Source organism: Taudactylus pleione, unplaced genomic scaffold, assembly GCF_031769625.1.
Source record: "Taudactylus pleione unplaced genomic scaffold, aTauple2 ptg000609l, whole genome shotgun sequence".
NCBI lineage: Eukaryota > Metazoa > Chordata > Amphibia > Anura > Myobatrachidae > Taudactylus > Taudactylus pleione.
Genome location: NW_028285011.1, coordinates 16,654,188 through 16,675,000, shown reverse-complemented (window position 1 = coordinate 16,675,000; position 20,813 = coordinate 16,654,188). Strand labels below are relative to the sequence as shown.

General features: G+C 43.7%; 1 protein-coding gene across 1 annotated transcript in view; it reads left to right on the top strand.

Moving 5' to 3' along the window:
• DMD (dystrophin) overlaps nt 1–20,813 on the top strand; it is a 2,214,077-nt gene that overhangs the window by 810,516 nt on the left and 1,382,748 nt on the right. The gene's annotated exons all lie outside the window — the stretch shown is intronic.

The following is a 20,813-nucleotide window of genomic DNA, read 5'->3' as shown; positions in this document are numbered from 1 at the left end:
TCCCTGAAGGAAAAACTGCATATACTGTTTATAAAGACATTCGGTGATCACTGTCTACAGTATAAAATATACATAACAATATTAGTCTAGATAGTCTTTTTACAGAAGTAATTATAAATATATATATATATATATATAGTACATACATATCTGCCCAGTTACATCCTTGCCTGTAGTGCAGCGAATCGAGCCATGTATGGCGCTAGACAGACTCCCGCAATCGGAGACGTGCATTTGCATCTCCATAGGACTGAATGGAGATGCACTCCCATGATCGGGGACACGCCATAGCATATCGTGGCACATAGCGCGATGCGCACAAATTTTGTGGCGTGATCAACAACAATGAACTTGGGTGCATTTGTACATACACGAGGGTGGTTCAATAAATAAGGTAACAAGACCTCTAATTGCATAGATTTATTTGTACATATAAGTATGGCCTTGGTACAGATTATTTTGCCTCATAGTCCCCATACTTGTCTAAGCATTTGTTCCAGTGTTACACCAAGGCATCGATTGTGCCATAGAACAAATCAGTGTCAAGCGCCTGAAGCCAGGATATGATGGCTTTTTGTGTATGCAATTATGTTTGCAGGTTGTGAGCAAAAAGCCAATGACCCTTGAAAGGGTAGTAACCAGTGAATTCTCTACCTGTTCCTTTATATGTCTACAGAAGCATCCAAATTTAATGTGAGGTGTTGAATGTGAGAGTATTAGTGCTTTTCCATTCAGTGGCTTGCTAACCAACACTATTACATCATCTGGGATGGTCTTTGTGGGTAGGACAGAGTGTAAGGAAGGTCCACATCAGACTAGCTATATACTTTTACATGCATTGTAGCTAACATATAAGCTGCTATTAGGGCCAGCTAATACTAGATCTAATAAGGTTAGTGCACAATGGAGCTCACTCAGACTCTCCTGTACTATAAAGTCTCTACAAAGCGTAAATGTAAAAATGTGACTACAGATGCCTTGACAAATGCTGTTTCATTTGGGGTAAAAATATTTCCTGTCACAGTCTGCTTATTTTGTAGATCTGGCTTGTAACCCCTGGGTCTGGCCAAAGTGCTTGTGAAACGAGATGGTTTGATCCTGCTCTGGCTTATGAGCAAACAGGAGGTTAGACACTATTGCAAGTGTAGGAACCACAGACTAGTGATGTGCAAGGAACTGGAACTGAGGTGATTACCCAGATAACTGGGCACTCCCTAGCCTAGTGACCATTGAGGCCTACTAGACCAGGAACATGCTCCAACCACAAGGGTGACCCCGGAACTCAGAATAGTATAGTACTGGTAGATAGGAACTCAGAACTCAGACCAGGAATCGGAGTCTTATGCATCCATGATAGAACTTGAGAAAGCTGTAACCCTGGCACAGCTCTGACATAAGACCTGGAACTGGAACCAGTGCAGAACTCAGAATGTTAGAAAAAGTAATACAGTCTTTAAGCACCTTAGTGCACAGACTATATATCTCACACTGAACCACAGCCCTTCCCTAAACCTACTCAAGACAACAGCATTCAGTGCAGGGGAACTAATACCACTAGCAGGGTAGTATACTATATACCAGGATAACTACTGGGCGCAGAGTAGAACAGAACTACAAGCAATGTCCCAGCAGTATGATGGTATAGACCAAGGATATATACCGTTCACAATTAAATAGTAGGGTATACTTGCAGGCTGGAGTGTGATATTAAGGCTGATTTGTATGCAGTAGGGGAACTACAGGCCTGGCAGGTAACGGATCACTGTGGTGGATGTATCCAAAATGGTGAGAAGCGTGGATTCTGTAACGCTGGCAGATCTGCAGTCACAGCAGCATGTGAGTAATGGATCTGTGCACAGCGTGGAAGCTGCAGCCCTGACAGGATATGAATAGAGCGGTAGCTGGAACTCGGCAGATCAGTGTGAACGCTGTCATGCTGATCTGTAGCAGCGTGAATGCCATGAAGCTGACAGGTGAGCGATATTCAGTGAAGTATGGTAACTTGCTGGAATCGGTGAGGCAATGAGGAAGTCACGAAGGACACAATACAGGATACGGAGAACTCCTGGAGCCTTGAACTATCCGAGTATGAACTCATTGTTCAGGCAATGGCTAGAACACTGGAGCTAGTTTAAATATTGAGTGGTCTCTAGCCATTGGACTATCAGACCATGTAAGTGAACAGGTGCAGCAATTAATCACATGGAGACATCCCTGTAATATTTTGAAACAGCCATGGATGAAAGTCAGCAATGCTAAGACCCAGATTCGTGTTATTTCTAAGTGCAAAAGATGGATTTTTTGGTCTTTTCTCAGTCATGACAATGCACCAATCATGAGCATGAGTGCTAGGAAAGATACTGGAAGAATGAGTTTCCAGTGCAGCCAATTCGGTTTGGTACTATTTATTTTAAGAATATTAAACAGAACTATAGTACACCAACTGCTGTGGTCCTGCTGGCAGGAATGCTGGTTTACAGTTCCAAAGGACCCAGGATCAAATTCAATACAGCACATCAGTGGTTTTATTGCATTATCATGACATCATGCTTCTAATAATAGTGGTACACTGGTGTGGCTACCTTACTTCGGCACAATCAACATTATCCTAATTATCATCATCATTGTTATCCTCCATTTTGTCAAATCCACAATTATCCCCATTATCCGGTTGCACATTAGAAAATTCCAAAGTAACATCCTCAATTTATTTTTGTAACTTTACACAACTTTATTGAAAATTAAGCAACATTTCACAGATTCAGAGCTTTTGGGGAATTTTAATAAAAGAGGACAAAACAATATTTGCAAAAATAAAATATAAACTATTTAACATACTACCCACCTAGATGAAAGGGTAAAATAGATGGCTGCAATAAGTAGTAAATCTTAATAAAAAATAAATTAAAACATAATGTTTTTTCTGAGATTTTCTATGTCAAAAAAAATCAAGCTGCAACAAAGGCAATTTTTTTTAAATGAACAGTAATCTGCTGATCTGTGTAATTAAAAGGTTCATTTACAACATTAGAACATCACTCAATGCCCAAGTGTGACAAATTACTACACTCAAAACTGGATGCTGTGGGAATATTTAGTATGGCAGACATTATCAAAGCACTTATTAGGTGGGTCATTAATGTTCCATTTAATAATCAGACCTGTACCCTTGGTGCCTTTTGCTTTACCTAAAGCAGTGCCCAATGGTCTGCCCACCCTGTGCTGCACTTAGTATTTTGTTGATTGCCATTCTGTAGTGGTAGTTGATATTATCATGGGAAGTATTGAACTGTGTCAGTGAATAATTGCTGTTTAAAGTGATTGAGAAACCCGGATGCTAGCCATGAAACCCTTAGATATGACCAGAGATAAAAAAGTACAGGGAGCTACTGTGCACACAGGCGGCTGCGGTGGGGAAGTATTAGAGGAGGGTCATCCACCTCCCAAAGACAATTGTAAATGAAAATATTAATACAACCTACTACTGTGCACTGCCAATCATAATATTAAGAACAAATATGTTCACCAATAAATAAAACTTATAATGTAAGACAGTATAATGATACTGTACCACGTGATAGATATGTCCAATCCAAGATATATTAGGAAATTCACTAGTCTTAGCCAGTGGAGCTCCAGAGGTGGGGTTGCAGCACAGTTAAAAATTCAAATCGGGGAATCACATCAACTGCCATCCCAAACGCTGCCAAATATAGCCAGCCGGGACTCAATAGCAGTTGGTGTGACCAGGGCCAGCAACAGAAATCTCGGGGTATGGTACAGTGATGTCTCTGGGGGTCTCACCTTCTAACCACCACCCCCAATCCCACACTTCCCTCCCCTGCATGTGTGATATGTGAAGCATGATAATGTTAACTGAAAGATATGCCAGTCTTTTAATAAAGTAAAAATACAGTATGACTTACCACTCTGTCTCTGATGATGAAGGCTGTAGTTCTTGTCTGCCATCTGTTGCAAGATCTTCTTGATGACAGTGCTGCAGATGCCTCAGGGGTAGGAGGGATGGTGTCTGCAGCCAGCCATCCTCAGTCATAAGACCCTCATCACCATCCTCAAATTCAGCCTCTCATCACCATCCTCAGCCCAGAAACCCCCCATCACCTTTCTCTGTCCCCAGACCCCATCATCAGTCCTCAGCCCCTATCACCATCTGCCCCCAGCCCCCATCACCTTCCTCAGCCCCCTTCATCTTGCTCTGCCCCTTCACCTTCCTCCGTCCCCAGGCACCATCACCTTCTGCATCCAGCCCGCATCACCTTCCTCTGCCCATAGCCCCCTTCAACTTCCTCTGCCCCTTCACCTTCCTCCATCCCCAGGCACCATCACCTTCCCCTGCTTCCAGCCCCTGTTACCTTCTGCCTCCAGCCCCCATCACCTTTGCCCACAGCCTCCTTCATCTTCCTCTGCTTCCAGCCCCTGTCACCTACCTCTGCGTCCAGTCTCCTTTTCTTCCTCCATCATCTGGCACTGTCACCTTCCACCCCCAGCCCTTGTCACCTTCCTCTGCCCCCTGCACCTTCTTCTAGCCTTAACTACTTACCACCTGATGGCCGGCCGGGGATCCATCCACTTCAGCTCGGGCAGGGAAGACGTGCGACGACGTGACTAATGACGTCATGCTGCTGCATTGCAGTCAGATGTAAAGGTCATGCCCGGCCTGGGCTGCAGCTGAGCCACTTGGAGAGCCTAGTGCTGCCCGGGCCAGGCTACAAGGGAGCTGAGGCTGGGTGGTGGTGGCTATGGTTCCCGTCTGGACCTCAGGGCCCCTCTGGACCTTGGGGTCCAGTACAGGTGTCCTCTTAGTCCCCCCTGTCGCCGGACCTGGGTGTGGCTCCCTTATTTGAATTTTGGACTGCACTGTAGCCCCACCTCTCGAGCCGCCACTGGTCTTAGCAGATCCAAGTTCTATCACACGCTGACAGGGAATTTGGGTTCTGTTCATATGTAGATCTTTGATTCCTCCCTGGAAAGGTATGATCTTTATCCTGTATTCCTCAAAATGGGGAAGAGAAGGAAAAGAAGGGGGAGATCGATGGTATAGTATAGTATATCATAGTCTAAGTTGATCTGAAAAAAATATTAGTTGGCCATTATTACTTGCGTAATGACGGAGATGTTGCCACACATAAAGGTATATTTTAATTGCTGTTCTTTATGCCCAACAATCTTGTGCAGTGAGAGTATTTACCCGTAAGTGTAATACCAGTAGAAAATAATGGGCGTACCCAACTCACACTGGGAAGCATAGAGATGTGCATATAAAGGTATTCACAGCAGTTATCACAACATGAAAAGCCAGGCAGTGTTTACCAGTAAAATAAAAAAAGGAAAGAAATATATTTGCACCCCTCGCATTAGAATTTGGTTTGTTACTACTATTTTGCTGTGCTCCCAACTTGCAATCAGCCCAATATTATATTTGGCAACTACAGACTTTGACAAAGTAAATCCCTTTCACAAACCCGCTGTCTAAGTATTTTCTCTTATTTATCAGTCATTTGTGTAACACAGATTTTCTTTCAATAGAAAGTAACAACACAGAGCGATCAAGCAAAAGAACAGGTTGCAGTTTTCTATTAGATATAATTACTTAGGCTCTGATCTGAAGATCTGAGCTCATTTCTCCAGCATCTAGATGGCAGGTCATTATTTGTGCACTGGTGCTTAACACATAGTCATGGTAACAGATCATATGCATGTCAATAGAAAGTCTTGAAACTATAGCTCATAATAGACAGCTATGGTTTATGTACAAAGACACTATGCACTACAATAGTTGCAGAAAATAGTACAACTATTGTCCCAGGTAAGGGCTATTAAGTATAAATTAATATATGTATCATATAATAAACTAGCAAAGCATTTTCCATTTGACAAGCTAAAGTTCCACTATTTATCTACCTGTCACTGGTGCCTATAATTTAGCTAGAAACCAAATCAATATTTCTACTGTGTGTGGGCTCAGTATATCAGATCAAAATCCAATATAAATGGATTTTCTTTGGAAAGTTAGAAACGGGCAACAATATTATCCCAATCACCTTGTATGTGGTTTAGTTTCTCAATCCTGAATAACAGGAGTCCATGCCTGCAGATCAGTTCAGCTTTATCAAACCAGATCACAATGTGTGGGGGCAGCCTTACAACCACAGGTCAATCTTGTTTAAGATACTAAAAACAGCCTTAGAGCTTCACCACCCACAGACTCAGGGGTATATTTACTAAAGTGAGAGTTTTTAGAAGTGGAGATGTTGCCCATAGCAACAAATCAGATTCTACTTAACATTTAACTAGCACATTCTAGAAGATAATAGCTAGATTCTGATTGGTTGCTATGGACAACATCTCCACTTCTAAAAACTCTCACTTTAGTCAATTTACCCCTCAGTGTGGACACTTATGAGGTCTGTTCTACAGCAGCATATTTTCTAGACAGATACCTATACAACAGTTATTTTCAGTATATGCAGTATTATGTTGTACAACATCCCTTCAAAGCTTTAAATAAAAATTTGGGTTAGTGTTCATTTACTAAACTGTCTCTAGACTCATGATTAACATTTACATGTTCCAAATACTGGAAGGCAAGACCCAGAGACCAAGAAAACAGGAGGACATTTATCAGAGGAAAGATAGGAAGAAGTTGGGAGGGAGCCAGTTTTCATGAATCCTATCAATAACTGTAACAATAAGTGGGGGAAACAAGCTAATGCCACTTCTTATCTTTAAAAATGGTATTATTTGTTAACAGCAGATTCATAGAATAAGTTTAAAGACAAATATCTTATAATCATTAGCAAAATAAGTTGGATCAATAATACAGCAGTACAGACTGTCCTTGATGCCTTAACAATACTCTTTTTTTTTTTTTTTTGTTCCGAATTAAGTATATTAATTAATTAATTATAAGTTATTGTCCTTGATTCCCTGTATGCTTTTTGTGTGTTATATATATTATGATGCACATGCTTTTCCATTTAATGAATGGAATAGTCTTACTCTATTCAAATATCTGGTAGGGTTCTCTCCTATTTTGTTTAAGTTCATTCTGCTAAATATGTCTCCATTACAGTTCATTCATCTCTCCGACCATGGCACAGGCCATGGCTTCTTCCCAGGATGTGTCAAAAGCAGCTGGTTCTGGGTGGGGTGGCATGCTAACCAGTAGAAAGCTGCAAGCTCTCTACTGCGAGTCTGCATGTACACTTACCCCCATTTTGACAATATCTGCAGAGACTAAAGGGAGCTGCTAACATTTTAAAATGTAGTATGCACACAAATAGCGGAGCTGAGCCTGATGTTACGGGGCCGATGTGGAGTTGAATGAATGCCAGTTTGTGTAGAGTATCTAGTGTGAATACCCAGAAAATAAGCTAATACAAATAGCACTATACAAAGTCTAATACATTCCAAACCTATCTACACTTGTGATCAGAGAGGCAGAATGGGGATGTGACGTGTCCTTATATAGGCAAGGTTCAGTAAGGACATGTGCATGCAAATGTGTCACATGCCGAGCAGCATGTAAATGTATATACAGTATACCTGCCAGGAGGAATATCTTTTGCATCTATTTGTAGCCCAGGCACATACTGTACAGTATACCGCTGATCCAGGGGTGCATGCATCGCAAGGCACATACACCAACTTTTACTTCCAGATGTGCATCAGCATACTTTCTGGAATGTCACAGCCACAGACAACACATAGCGGCTGATTCTGAGTCAGACACAAAGTGACTTCATTTACAGGCAGCTGCAGAAGCCAGACATACTACCTTATGCCAATGTGAGATATCATACAGCTAATGCTATAATTTGTGTGTATGCAAGTGAGAAGTCATGCTGCCCACTGATTTTACATCATCCACCACAATCATCAATGTTAGTATCATTAGTCACTTGCACCAGCCACAAGGCTTAGTGTAAGAGATCTGACAGATACAGACTTCCCCTCATCATGGGTGTGACTCAAAATCACACGGTACTCCCATGACCCTGTCATGATGCTCCCACAAGACCGATCTCTGCCCATTTGCTGCCCAGTTCAGCCCATTTCATGGAAACACAGATCCAGCAGAGATCTATGAGACTCTAAAAATGCCTACATTTACATCTATGCAGGCACTGTATGCAACAACTCACCATTTGTGTTCTTACTAGAGATGAGCGGTTCGGATTCTGTGGAATCCGAACCGCTCCGAACATTGGGGATCCGAGTCCACCCGAACCCTGTTCGGGTGTTCACCGCCTGACTCGGATCCCCGTTCGGGGCCGAACGGCGGCCGCCTGATGTCGGATTCTCACTAGAGAATCCGACATCAGGTCTCCTCGCGTGTAGGGCAGAGCGCAGTGATAGCGCTCTGCCCTACACAGACACAGACACACAGCCGCCAGCGGCAGCTGTGTGTTTGTTACAGCAGCCAATGAGAGTCACACAGACTCTCATTGGCTGCTGCACGGAGGGAGCCGGCTGGAGCTCACACATGAGCTCCGTCTTCCGGCTCCCTCCTCAGCGTGTGACAGAGCGGACGGCGCGGGAGCGGGGATACAGGTAAGTTTTATTTTTTTTATTTTTTTACTTGTCAAAGGTCCGGGGGCGCTACTGGGGGGGGGGTCTGCACTACTGGGGGGGTCTGCTACTGGGGGGGGCTATACTACTGGGGGGGCCATACTACAGAGGGGCCTGCTACTGGGGGGGCTATACTACTGGGGGGGGGGTCTGCACTACTGGGGGGGGGTCTGCTACTGGGGGAGGCAATACTACTGGGGGGGCCATACTACAGAGGGGCCTGCTACTGGGGGGGGCTATACTACTGGGGGGGGTCTGCTACTGGGGGGGCCATACTACTGGGGGGGCCTACTACAGGGGGGGCCATACTACAGGGGGGGCCCATACTACAGGGGGGGCTACTACTGGAGCAGCCTACTACTGGGGGGGCCTGCTACTGGGGCAGCCTACTACTGGGGGAGCCATACTACTGGGGGGGCATACTACTGGGTGGCATGCTAATGGGGGGCATACTACTGGGGGGGCCTGCTAATGGGGGACATACTACTGGGGGGGGCCTGCTAATGGGGGGCATACTACTGGGGAGCATTCAACTGGGGGCACTGCATAGTGGACCGTACTACTAAGGGGACTGCATAGGGGGCACCACTGCTGGGGGACATTGTGTAAGGGACACCGCTACTGTGGGCATTGTGTAAAAGGGTCACTACTGTGGGCATTGTGTAAAAGGGGCACTACTGTGTGTCGTAACATAAATAAGAGACACTACTTTATGGTGTAATGTGAATCAGGCCCTATGTGCGGTGTAATGCTAATAAGATTGTGCACTGTGACTCCTAGGGCCGTAGCCCACTTTGTAAACAAGTACTGTGACTCTGCTGGCCGTACCCCACTGGGTGGGTGCACTACTTTTCATTTCTGCCACTGCTGTGTGGCAATGTGTCATAGATGTGCTTTATACTGTGGTGTCTGTGTCGTTGTGCCGCTGCTTTGTCGCTTAGTAACCAGTCAGCTCACTGCAACCTTTGGCCAATAATGTTGAAAACAATATTATAAGCTGTGATATGGTCTAAATTGACTGGAAATTAATGTTATTGAGGTTAATAATACTCTAGGAAGAAAAAAAAGACCAATTTATGTGATTTTAGCTTTTTTTGTCAATTTTTGTAAAAAAATCCAAATCCAAATCCAAATCCAAATCCAAAGCCAGTCACCGCAGTTTGGCAAATCCAAATCCAAATCCAAAGCCGGACGACGAATTAGAACCAAATCCAAATCCAAATCCGGCAAAAATGGTCCGGCGCACATCCCTAGTTCTTACAGATCAATATACATTACCATCTTATATAATAGGTGATTCAGAACTACAGTATCTCCTTTATGAAAATGCTCAGCAAACTGGAGCTTTTTCATGTTAGTTATATATATTTTTAATACTTACATGAATTGGTTACTCAGGGAAAAGTACAGTCTATGAATTCATTAAGAAAAATTCACAGAAAACCTTTGTATAGTAAAACACATTAAGGATAATCGCCCATCAACTTGCACAGTGTTCCTTCCCTTAAAAACAGTACTTGTTTTGTTAGGGACAAGGATCCTTGGAGATTGTACACACTCATAGATAATTGTGTTTGTACTGTCTTTATGTCTCTATGTTTTAAATATAGAGATAATTACAGGAGATTGTCAGCAGTATGATAGCAGTATTTTACATTGTATCACATTGCACGGGAGGTAGTCAAGAAGCCGACGGTCGAAATGCAGACTGCTGGCTTCCCGACTTGGAAATCCAGGCAAAGGACTAATGAAAGGTGTCGAAATCCTGATGCCTATCATTATCCACCTGCCGAAATCCCGACGCCTGGCATTCCGAAAGAAGGTAAGCCGGGCGTCACGAGCGTACAGCCGCAGTAGGAGAGGGTTAGGTTTAGGGGCTCCCAGTGGGGCTTAGCATTAGGCATCCCCCCGGGAGGGTTAGGGTTAGGCTAGAGGAAGGGGGGTTAGGGTTAGGCACCCCTGGGGGGAGGTTAGGGTTAGGCATCCCCCTGGGTGAGTTAGGTTTAGGCTGCAGGGAGGGGGGTTAGGTTTAGGCACCCCTGGGGAGAGGGTAGTTAGGCACCCCTAAGGGAGGGTTAGGGGGGGGAGGGGAGGGTTAGATAGGTTACTTTCCTCTGTTGGTATCTGCACTCTTCGGCATGTTGGTGTCGGGATTTCAACCGCCAGGCTCACGTCCGGCGGTAAATCATATCACACCCCATTGCACAACTCTAAATTGACTTAAAGCTCCAATGAAAAGTTATTTACAAGAACTTGCGCAATTTTTTACTGGCCCAGCATTTGTTTTGCGGTAGGCTTACAGATGACACACAAGTAATAAGTAGGCACAGATCATTTCAGGTGCTATATGCCAGTGTAGGGACCTGCAGAGATTGGAGTCCCTTGAAGTTGGGCTGCAAGCTTAAATGTTTTGATCAAAATAAGACTAAATCCTCATGCTTATTTGCTAGTTATACACAGATTTGTAAGTGATAGTGCTAACCACTACTGTCTTGCAGTTTTAGGTGAGCTAGAGTGTCTGTAAAGGGGCCCCATCTATAATTTTCTACTAATGGGGAGAAAGGAAGTGAGTGGGGGCCTATAGTCCCCATTACATTTTTATTTAAGTGGAAACAGTGCTTAAAAGTATTTTCATGATGATAGACAGTGAATGTCATGTATTATGATAGTTTAGTAGTCTGGACAACTATACACGTCATTAGATTTTTATTTGTGTAACATTACTGTAAAGTTTATGGTCAATAGCTCAATGATTTTTAATAATTTTGATCACTGTCATCTTATGCAAATTCCATGAACAGTGAGGCTTCTCCCCTTAATTTACAGGACTTAAATCTGCTATATAGATCATACCGTAGCTCTGTGAATAATATAGGATTTACCATTCTGCTAACAACCACTGACACGACTGTATATCTTGAATTTTACATGTTAGATTAAATACAATTATTTTTATACTTGTTAGAATTGGCACTATCAACAATCCTACTATAAATTACTTTATTATTGTTTTTTTTGCAGCAAGTAAAAACTTTGTCAAGATCTATATATTAAAGCAATGTAATGCCTGCAAATAAGTTAGTGCACATTGGCATCCAGCAGAAGCTCCTTACCTGTCCGGCCAGGGGGTCTACATCATGATCTCCTTTTCCCTGCTCCCTGCCCTCCTGGTGATTGATGGCTGATGTCACTGGGGGCATGACTGAAGTCCACACTATTTGGGGACGGGGCTTAAATCCGGCACTGCTAGAAAACAGGCTGGCGTCTAGGGACTGCGTCAGCTACAGCCCCTAGAAGCCAGATATGGCTACTGTAGTACCAAGGAAGTGGCTTCCCATGTCCTCTGCCTTGCAGCCCGTAGGTAAAATCTGCCACTTTTGGCCTCCCTTATTGGGCATGGAAGTGGCAGATTATGGGCCAAGCTTTGGTACATGAGTAGTCATTCTGGTTTACAGCTAAGAATACATTTATTTATCGAAGGCTAATCTGACTGTTTCTTTCAGTCTCTGTGGTCACACCCTCTGTAGACTGTGTGTTTAGCCAAGGCTGCATATACACTCTGGAGGAGTGTGACCCTGCTTCAGGGGGGCCCAAGTTTCCTCTCAGTGGCCCTAAATGTATGTGTGCAGGAAGAGAATTGTCTTTTTAAATGGTAATTTATACAGAATACGTCAAAACAAACTAAACCAGATAATTGTTACATATCATTAATTATACAGTATTCATGGAAAAGCTTGCAAGGAATGTACGGCATGATTTAGAGTTGTATGCTATGCAGATGTTTTTGCAGTTAAATGATAATCAGCAATATGCGCATGCATTAAGGTACATTACCGTAGTCGCTTGCAATGACTTTTTACTCGAAGTGTGATTGGCAGGAGTGAGCGTTTGGGGGAGGTAACAGGAAGTGTCGGCAAAGAACGCAGGCATGTTGCAACTGTTTTCTGGGCATGTCACAGTCTGTATCTATGATCCCTTATGCAGTGAAAGTGGCTCTGGCATCTCAGTACATGCGCCTATTATACACTTAATAGAATTACTCAGAACTGCGATAATCTAATTATCTGTGACCGATGCTGCATCTTTTTATGCAGCTGCTTGGATTTGCAAAGCCACAGGTGGGCATCTCAATACAAATCCCATAAACTCGACATTTGCATATTTTTGCACAAACACAGCAGCGGCAAAATTAGCATACAGCTCTAAATCAGGCTAATTCACTATAGATCCACTCTTTAAGTTGAGGTCCAGCAACCTAAGAGTGTGCATGCTGGTTAAGGCAGTTTATTCCAAAAAACAGTAGCCTAGAATACTTAATACATCATTATGAATATCATGAGAGATGATTTATCCCACAGGTTTCCAAACTCCACTTTGCAGTACACATTTTAAGTAGTGAAGTGCAAGCTCTGATTAGTTAGGATTTCCCCGCCAAATTCAGATTTTTCCCATCAAAAATCGGTTCTCAGAAAGAGGCAAAACATCATCTTTCATGGACAAGCATCATCTTTCATGGACTTTTGTCAAGGAAAGATGATGTTTGTCCATGAAAGATGATGCTTTGCCTCTTTCTGAGACCCGATTTTTGGCGTGAAAAATCCAAACTAATCCAAGTCTGAAAATCTTTAGTTTTATGTAGAAGAAGTGGACATGAACGTATAGGCAGGGGTAGTGTAAGCAAGCATAAAGATGTGAGTTTTGTTTAAACTTTCTATCGGCTGATGTCAGCCTACACTCATATACAGGTAACACTATAACTTATCTAAAATAAAGACAATGACACTTATTGGCAGGGTCACCTTTATTTATTTATTTAAAGGGAAAGGGTATGGTGGCGAGGAAAGAACAGCCTTAAATACAGTGAACGATATGTTCCCAACAAGATAATCTTAAATGGGGGCCAACTGACAGCCCATAGCAAATAATACTCTGACCTAGATTGGGGGGGGCAACTGCCAGCCCATCACTAATCACGCAAGATATCAAACTCCCCTCCCAAAACACAAAAGCCCTCCTGGGCCGGTGGTGCTGCTGTGGGAAGAGCACCATAAAGCATACAAAAAGACAGCCACTGCTACCAATCTACTGACAATCTCCAGCAAAGGAGAAAACATAAGTAACATAATATGGTGAGAGTGGGCAGGACATTCGAAGAGCAAGAGACCTCCCATACCCAGAATAGCAATAGTAAACACCATGCCACACCCCAATAATACAATAACAAAACCCTTTTAATATACCAAATTACAGAACATACCTCAGTAGGTCAAACCCATTAACAATGGGTTTGACCTAGTTTTACCATTTAACCATTTTGCTAAAATGTATGCTGACATCCAACAGGTTTAAATTGCAACATGCTTATTAAATGCATTCTGTCTTCCATTTCATGTTTCCATTTTAAATGATTGAAAGGAATGATATTCAAAACAGGTGCCCTTGTACTTTCCGTTTCTTGGCCCTGCATTATAAAGTTCTATGTACCATGACTTGCTTTATACATAGCATTCCACAGGTCATGCTGTCTGACTGACAAGATCCCCACTGTTAGCTGTAAATCTATGTCTAGCAGCTAAAGAATCCATTTGACCTTTTAAATAACAGCACATTATTAAATATCACACAAATCTATGATGTCACTGGCTTAAGTCAGACATGTCTCATGGAAGTTCTCTCTTTTTATTGTGATTTGACAAGATGCAAACACATGTTTAACTCTATTTTAAAGGACAATACTTTCTATGGATACAATACATCCACAAGGCAGCTCCTGGCTTCATATTTATATAATTGTTTTTATCTGAATTGCAGCATAAATAAAGCATATATTGTTCATTTGCACAGAGTTTATATTTTACTGTTTGAATTAAATGGTGACTGTGCATGTACTGCTAAACTTAATATATAGTAGCAAAGACTGCTGTAGTACAGTATCAACAGCTAACAGTGCAAGTGTAGTGGAAATCTTAATATATGCACAATTCATTATGATAATGGGAATTATGCTTTGTTCACACAGCATCTAAACCATGCATATAATTACATTTGAAGAACCATGCATACGTAAGCTAATTTTGTATCTACTGAGAGAATCAATGAGTCAATTTTATTATTCCTGTTGTTGTTCTTAATTTTTTATAAACTGTGAAGGTCAGAAAGCTAAATGTTAATATTTAACTTATTATTCTATGCAACAGCTTAAAGGCTATATGAACTGATATTTATTTATTTGAACTGATATTTATTTAGTTCAAATATATATTAACTTTATATACAGCATATTAAGGGCCATATCTAGGGGTGGGTAAGAGGTGCCATCGCCCTGGTGCAGGACCCTGGGGTAAGAAATGTCACTGCCCACTTAACCTGCATTTGGTTTACTATTCAGATACGCACCCTTGCAGCCTCTAGAACCACCAAGAGTGCTCTAATTCCTTTTGCCGATGGCCTGCCCCATCGACGTGATGTTATGATTTCATGTGTTTGGAGGCAGGGCTGTCCAAGGGGGTAAAGAACTTTGTTCCAATGTTGAGCATATTTTTAAAGAAATTTAGAATTTTACATAATCAAAATGTAATAAATTGAGTTAAGTTTCATCTCAAATGAGCTACAGAATGAGCAACCAAGTATCTTCTACTTGAATAAAAAGCTTTTGTTTTGAGGTTAAAGGCAGGATTTGAAGTGTGTGTGTGAGGGATATATCACAATGAAAAACAACAGTTTCATAGGTCTTTTTCACAAATGCCTTAAAAAATTATGATATGAAGAGTACATATTAACCCTGCACTGTAGTGTGTATAAATATCATTGTAGTAAAATATTTAAGTTCAAAGACTTTTGAGAAGCCTGGCCAACCCCTCCCAATTTTGTGCCCCAGGCAATATTTTCAGGGTACCCCAAACCACCATGCCCACATGCCTACCACCCGAATGTGTGCCACAGTCCTAACACCCGACACTCTTGTGGTCTAGGGTGGTTATGAGTAAAGGGTGTCTCACTGGAACCTTACCTGCTCTGCCAACCATGCCAAGCACAAAGGAGTACCCTCTATGCTGGCCCTTCCCCACAGGAGTCAGCATGCCGAGTGCCAAATACGCTCTTGTCTCTTGCCGCTGGCTTGACTCCGCTGGCTACAAGATCTAAACTGCAAGGGGGTGAGTATAAGTTATTTTATAAGAGCTCCCTTGCCGCCAGGGCTTAGGTGTCCTGGAGTCTTCTGGCTTGACCCAGCGTCTTCTATCTTCCTTCTCTCACCTCTTCCACTCTTCTGTCTTCTGGAGTGGTGCCTTCCTTGTATCTTTTGGGAGCTCTTCTGTGTTCCACCTCTGCTGTCATACTGACTTTATGGCAGAAGAGTTCCAGTGTCCATGGCTGGCTGATGGCGATCCAATGCTGCATCTTCAGATGTAGCACTCTGATCTGCAATGCCGCAGTGGGCATCTTTAGCATTCAGATGCCACCAGTGACATTAGCATTTTAACCAAAGATGCAGCAGTGCTGCAAATAGCATACATCTCTGAATCAGGCCCTATATCAGTTATATCATATATGATGGAAGCAGGGCCAGCAACAGAAATCTTGGGGCCCGGTACACTGATGTCTCTGGGGGGCCCACCTTCTCACCACCACCCCCAATCCCGCACATCCCTCTCCTACATGTGTGATATGTGAAGCATGATATTGTTGACTGAAATATATGCCAGTCTTTAAATAAAGTAAAAATACACTATGACTTACCACACCGTCTCCCTGTCACTAATGATGCAGGCTGTAGTTCTTGTCTGCCGTCTCTTCCAAGGTCTTCTTGATGACCGTGCTTTCAAGGGCAGGACGGATGGTGTATGCAGCCAGCCATCCTCAGTCATAAGAACCTCATCACCATCCTCAAATTCAGCCGCTCATCACCATCCTCAGCCCAGAAACCCCCATCACCTTTCTCTGTCCTCAGACCCCATCCTCAGTCCCCAGCCCCTATCACCATCTGCCCCCAGCCCCCATCACCTTCCTCAGCCCCCTTCATCTTGCTCTGCCCCCTTCACCTTCCTCCGTCCCCAGGCACCATCACCTTCTACATCCAGCCCGCATCACCTTCCTCTGCCCACAGCCCCCTTCAACTTCCTCTGCCCCTTCACCTTCCTCCATCCCCAGGCACCATCACCTTCCCCTGCTTCCAGCCCCTGTTACCTTCTGCCTCCAGCCCCCATCACCTTTGCCCACAGCTTCCTTCATCTTCCTCTGCTTCCAGCCCCTGTCACGTACCTCTGCATCCAGCCTCCTTTTCTTCCTCCATCACCAGGCACTGTCACCTTCCACCCCCAGCCCCTGTCACCTTCCTCTGCCACCTGCACCTTCTTCCATCCTCAGCACTAACAGCCATCCACTTCAGCTCAGGCACTGAAGACATGCTGCAAATAGCATACATCTCTGAATCAGGCCCTATACCAGGTATATCATATATGATGAAAGCAGGGCCAGCAAAAGAAATCTCGGGGCCCGGTACAATGATGTCTCTGGGGTGCCCACCTTCTCACCACCACCCCCGCTCCCACACATCCCTCCCCTACATGTGTGATATGTGAAGCATGATATTGTTGACTGAAATATATGCCAGCCTTTAACTAAAGTAAAAATACACTATGACTTACCACACCGTCTCCCTGTCACTAATGATGCAGGCTGTAGTTCTTGTCTGCCATCTCTTCCAAGGTCTTCTTGATGACAGTGCTTTCAAGGGTAGGATGGATGGTGTATGCAGCCAGCCATCCTTAGTCCCTTATCACCTTCCTCAGCCCAGAAGCCTCCCATCACCTTCCTGTGCCTCCAGCCCCCATCATCTTCCTCTGCCCCTAGCACCTTCCTGTGCCCCCATTCCATATCACCTTCCTGTGCTCCCAACACCTTCCTGTGCCCCCAGCCCACATCACCTTCCTCTGCCTCCAGCCCCTATGACCTTCCTCTGCCCCCAGCCCCTATGACCTTCCTCTGCCTCCAGCCCCTATCACTTTCCTGTTCCCACAGCCCCTATCACCTTCCTGTGTGCCCAACCCCCTTAATCTTCCTCTGCCCCTTCACCTTCCTCTATCTCCTATCACCTTCTTCTGTCCCTAGCCCCCTTAACCTTCCCCTGCCCCAGCCCCTAACAGCTTGCCCCCTCACCTTCTTCTGTACCCAGTGCCTACTAACTTTCTCTGCCTCCGGCTTGTTTATGGCCCCCTCACCAGTGGAGCAGTGGAACACGTGCGGCGACATGACCTATGATGTCACGCCACCACGTTGCTCTCTTGACGTGGCCGCAGCTGAGCCATCGTGAAGAACCCAGGCTAAAAAGGAATGGAGGGAGAGCTGGAGTTGTCCCCCCCTGTCGCCGTGCCTGGATGGAAGCTGTACCATACAATATGACAGGGATGTATTTATAATGGGTGCAGGATGTACGGTGCACATGGACCCCCTCCTCTCTTGAAATACCCCTGCAGTGAAGCTATAAAGTTTAATACACACATGCAAAAGTTGTATTTTGCATGCATGGATTAAACGTAATGGCTTCACTATGAAAGACACAAACAAACATATTTCTCACATTTTACGGTAAATTTATGATTTTCATTCAAGCTTGCTGAATTGCTTTGGTGCATTAGTTTCAGTCACCCAAAATCATGGGGAGTTAAAAACATTTTACATGTGGCCACCGCACATGTATGATAAATAACCTCTATAATCATAAACTTTGACTTTTATGACTCCATTGGTGCTGTGTGTGCTTGAAATCTTTAAAATACATTGGGGTAGTTATTCTGTCCTGTGATTTGTCAAAGCCACTGATCATCAGCAGATTTGACCAATACTTTTAAAATGGCAATAGGAATTAATGCTAAACAAGCCTGATTTAGCATTAATTCTGATTGCTGTTCTATAACTACGGTCAATGCTGCCGATGATCGGTGGCTTTGAACAACCGTAGAATAGTAAATCTGCCACAATAATACTGATTTTGAGTTTGGAGCACAGCACAAAAATAAAAGGAGCAAATTTGCACCTGAATATACTGTACTATGGGGCTGATTCAGAGCTGTGCCCAAACTCAATGGACCTATACTGCGCATGTGCAGATTTCCTTCTGTGAGATCCCTTGCAGTGCCTGGACACCACAGCCTGATAGGCTGCGGTCATTTGGGGGTGGCATCAAGCAGGGCTGAAGCCAATGGCGGTGCTTTACTGGTATCAGCTATGTGAAAACACCGACCATCCTGAGGGGAAGCAGTTGGAAAGCCGACGGATGGAATCCCGACCGCCGGCTTCCCAACTGTCTAATCCCGACAAGTGTCTAATGACAGGCATCGAAATCTCAACGCCTGTCGTTAGACCTACACCGGGAGCCCGACACCTGGCTTACCGATCGAAAGTAAGCCGGGCACCAGGCGTGGACAGCTGCAGTGGGGAGGGTTAAGTTTAGGGCTCCCGGGAGAGGCTTAGGGTTAGGCACCCACCCAGGAGGTTAGGGTTATGCTAGGGGAAGGGAGGGTTAGGGTTAGGCACCCCCGGGGGAAGGTTAGGGTTAGGCACCCCCCCGGGGGACATTAGGCGGCGGGGAAAGGGAGTTAGGTTTAGGCACTTAGAGGGGGGATTAGGGTTATGCACTTGGGGGGGAGGTTAGGGTTAGGCACCCCTAAGGGAGGGTTAGGGTTAGGGAGGGGAAGTAGGTTAGCATACTTACCTTAATGGACGATCAGGATTTCCACCTCTGTCGGGCTGTCACTTTCGGGCCGGCGGTAAATCATATCGATCCCGTCCTGAGTAACCTGAAGGTTACACAGATGCCAAATATTCATGCAGAGTGATCTGATACTGCTCTTAGGATGTAGCTGCCACTAACATAAGCCATCAGGAGGTGTCTATTTACACTGTGGCATTAGCATATTATTGCACAGTATGCCACAGCTGTGTAAAAGTGTACAACTCTGAATCAGGCCCCATGTTGCAGTGGAAGGGTGCAAAAACGTTTATTTATTTGCATGCATGGTAAATACTGTCTCCTTTTGTATGTAGCCTACAAATACTAGCTTTACTTTTACACTGCAACCTAGGGTTCAACTAGGACACTACCCCCCAACTCTAAGGGGGAATTCAATTAGGAGCGGGGTTTGCTGTGAAGGGAATAGCTCTGTGATGGTGTGGTGTAACAGCTGAATGACAACACTCAGAACAAGTCTGAGTACAGCTAGTAGTGCTAATGTGGAGCAATGGATGGTAACATGGGTATTAGTGTGGAATAGCAGATGGTTGTAATGTGACTGATAGAAAATATGAATCCAAAGAGGATTAGCTGAAATACTATGAATCTAGTTTATGTCTTTGGAAAACCCTTCCAAATGTAAACAGCAAAGCAAGTCCTGCATGAAGCCAGCTGCTCAGTTACAGTTAGCTTGCATAGTTTATTACATTGTATTTATTCAGGGTTGCAGCTTCTAACTCGTAAACAATGCAGAAAAGCACATGAACTTGGCATCTTCATGGCAATTTCCCTACAAATGGGAAAGAGAATTTAAATGTTAACTAGACTTAGGTGCATTTAGATGTCCTGAATTAAAATACTATATAGGTTGAGTCTCCGATATCCAAAATGCTTGGGACCAGGGGTATTTTGGATGACGGAATATTCCGTATTTTGGAATATTTGCATATCATAATGAAATATCTTGGGAATGGGGCCCAAATATACACACAGAATGCATTTATGTGTCCTATACACCTTATACACACAGCCTGCAGGTAATTTTATACAATATTTTTAATATTTTGTGCCTTAGACAAAGTTTGTCTACATTGAACCATCAAAAATCAAAGGTTTCATTATTTCAGTCAAGCCCAAAAAATTCTGTATTTTGGAATATTTACATATGGGAGACTCAACCTGTACTTTACTTTACTGAGTTTGGTGTATTTGGCAGGTTTCCTGATGCAATTATCATCATGTATAATACTCTCCTGCCCAAGCAGGTCTTTTTGGGGTTAACAAAGTAACTGAGAAGCTTACAGGAACAACCCTGAAAAAGAACTGCTGAAGCTTCATGGAGGTTGTCTTTCTTAAATCTGGTAATTGCATGTGGGCAATCATCGAAATATTCAATGCACCAAATACATAAAACTTATTTTATTTCAGACCACTTCATTTTATTTAAAAAATATTACTGTTATTCTTGGAAGCTGAGAGGCTAATCTATGCA